A 2,950-nucleotide genomic window follows, 5' to 3' on the forward strand; every position below is an offset into this window, starting at 1 on the left:
CTAATTGCGCTTCTAGTTTCTTAACTAGCTCATCTACTCTATTTCTATCTATGGCTAGTGCTTGGCTGTACCTAATCGCTTCTGCTTTTACTGCTCTCTTGAGGGCAACCACCATTTGTTGTTGATGATGGCTCCCGTCAAAGCCCTCTTTACTAGTGTGCTAATCCGGTCTCTGAAAACTTGTCTGGACGGGAATGATGCGTTCAGTTTCCAGTACCCAGGACCCTGTCTATGTGCCTTATCTAAGTCTAGCGTACACGTCACCAATTTGTGATCCGTGTAGCTGACTGTGTGGAATTGTGGACATCCTAAGTTATCCTTGTCTACTGTCCTACACAGTATCCTATCTAGATACGATCTCGACGACCCACTGCGGTTGCTCCATGTCCACGTTGGTGCATTTGGGTGGTCGAGTCGGTACCTGTCAGACAGTTGAATCGTCTGAGCAGGTCTCTGAGGCATTTGCATCCCCTTCTGTTTCTGTCTCTACCCAAGTAGTCTACATGCGTGTCCAAGGTAGCATTCCAATCCCCCACTAAGAGTAAAGGACGAGACGTTCCCAAGAATACTTCTAGACGTCGAAAGAAATCCGCCCGACCTGTTAAGGGCGGTGCGTAGACTGATACGAGTCGAAAAGCGCACCCATTGCTGCCGTCAACATCCAGCAACGATCAGTCTACCCTCGGGTCTACGAATATCGTCTTGACTTCGAGATCCAGGCTCTTGTGAAAAAGTACCGCGGTGCCACTACCGCCCATCCTCGGCAGACAGGGAGCGAAAAATAAATGTTAAACTGTCCGCCAAACATGGATTTAGGGCCCGTGGCTCGTGGAGTCTGGTCTCACTTATGGCTATGATTCCCAAATCATGTGACTTGATGTCATTTAGGAGGTATCCTTGTTTCCAAGGAGACCCCAGCCACGCGCATTCACACAACCAATCTTGACCATGATTCTATTGGGGTGTGTGCTTTAAAACACACAAATGAAAGTACAGAGAGTTACTTACTTGTGTCGAAAGTTTTGGCTTCCTCTTTCTTTGATGTGTCTTCGAGGAGGTTTCTATATAGTTTTTGGGACAGATATTTCTGGAAACTCCCCTACAGCATTGGGAAGAGGGCTTTGAGTTTGTGGTGTTGTGTTTGTGTGATGTGTAGTATTTTGATGTGTTTGGGTGGTGTAGTGCGTGGATGATTGCTATTTTAAAGTCATCTTCACAAATGTTTGGGTATCCTGTGATGTACTCCATTAGTTTGGAGTCTTTTGTGTCTATCGCTGATAGCATTGTTTTGTGGTGTTGGTGCTTGTTTTTGTTGTGTATGGAGTTTCAGGGATCAGGTATCTCCCTGCTTTGGTTGCGATTTCTTGTTTGGTTTTTCTTGATCTTTTCTTTTACCCCCTGTGGCTATTTGCCATTCTGTCGAACTTTATCGTTAGATGAAAAGTCTGACGAATCAGCAGGGGGCAAGGGTAAAGCGTCTGGGTGTGTTGTGTGGTTGTAGATATTGTTGTGGTGCGCGGGGAGGGTGTTGCTGGGGGGTTTGTTGTGGTTATTGTCTCTCCTACATCCTTGGTGCTTGTCTTCTTCGTTGTTATTCTTGGTGTTGGAATTGGTTTATTTGTTGTTGGTGGTGATGATTCTGTTCTTGGCGGTGGTTGGTGTGTTTGGTTGGGTTGGCTTGTTCTTCGTTGTTTTTCCTGCATTTCCGCATACAGCTTCTTGACTAGCTGTCCATATGTGGTGTGGGCAATAATCCTGGCTTTTGTGATTTTTCCTGGGCTGTTTGTTGTTGTTGTAATTTTGCGGCAGATTTGCACTCCTTTGAGGTGTGCCTCACTGCCACATGTATAGCATCGTGGCCTTCTGCCCTCGACTACTACGTATAACTTGCGGCCATCCTCAAGATGTACGTGGGTGGGGATTTTATTATGTCCTCTGACTTATGTGGAAGAGGAACTCTATTCTCTTTCCCAGCCAGTCCTTGTTTTCCGAAACACCGATGTCTAGGATGTTTAAGTCCTCCATTTCGGATGTTAAGGCGGATGCTATCCACAGTGTTGTAGTCACTTGGGGGACACCACTGATAATGACTTTCGTCACCTTCTGGCCGAGGTAACTCGGTGTCAACTTTAGTTCATCAGAATGAAGGGTTATCGTTGAGAATTTCTTCGCCAAATCTTCATTCTGAAAAAGCACCTGTACGTGTGCGAACTTGTTCGCCCAAGTCACACAATCCTTGTATCCCCAGATGGGGCGTAAGCACTTTTCGACTTGTCTGTGCTTGCCTTTTCTGGACTTTTAGTTTTTTTGTTTGTGATTTTATATACAATTGTCTTTTTTTTCTCCTCATTCACTATGTGCTGAGGTATGTGTAAGAGTATTTTTTCCGTTTTGATTTGTAATAAGGTTTCTGCAATCTTTAATCTGTTGTGTAGTAAACGAAACTTTTGTTACCTTTTCTTTTATCGCCTCGGCGAAGTTTGTTGTTGCTTTGTTATTGTTGTTACTGCCGGTGGTGTTGTTGTTGATGGCAGGGGTGTGGGTTGTAGGTTTGTGGTTGCTGATTATGCAACTAGCAAGGGGTGGGAAATTGCCTGCGTAATTTAGTCCTGCATTAGCGCAAATTTCGGCATTTCGTTTGCTTGTCGTCGTTATTTTTCCACTTGTTGGTGATGGAGTGAGCAGTGGTTGAAGGGAATTGTTGTTGTCGTCGTCGTTGTTGTTGTTGTTGTTGATATTGTCGTTCTTGGTGACGGCGGTGGTGTTAGTAATATTAGTAGCATTGACGGCACGGTCTTTGGTGGCGGTGATGGTGGTGTTGGTATTGTTATTGGTGGCGATGTCTTTAGTAGGGATAGTAGTTTCAGTAGCAGATTCTGCCATGGTGTTGTTGTCGGTGTTGGTGGTGGACTTACTGATGGTGTTGACGGTGCTTGGCCTTGCGATCTTT

General features: G+C 45.2%; 1 long non-coding RNA gene across 1 annotated transcript in view; it reads right to left on the bottom strand.

The window, feature by feature from the left end:
• Positions 1 to 747: 747 nt before the first annotated feature.
• The window catches only part of LOC118767220, an 18,202-nt gene continuing 15,999 nt past the window's right edge, over positions 748 to 2,950 (bottom strand). Inside the window, exons 2-3 of the long non-coding RNA XR_005003126.1 lie at positions 1,096 to 1,099; positions 748 to 759 (exon numbers count right to left, since the gene is read on the bottom strand). This is a non-coding gene — a long non-coding RNA (uncharacterized LOC118767220). The remainder of the gene's footprint in view (positions 760 to 1,095; positions 1,100 to 2,950) is intronic.

Source organism: Octopus sinensis, linkage group LG19 (genome assembly GCF_006345805.1).
Source record: "Octopus sinensis linkage group LG19, ASM634580v1, whole genome shotgun sequence".
NCBI lineage: Eukaryota > Metazoa > Mollusca > Cephalopoda > Octopoda > Octopodidae > Octopus > Octopus sinensis.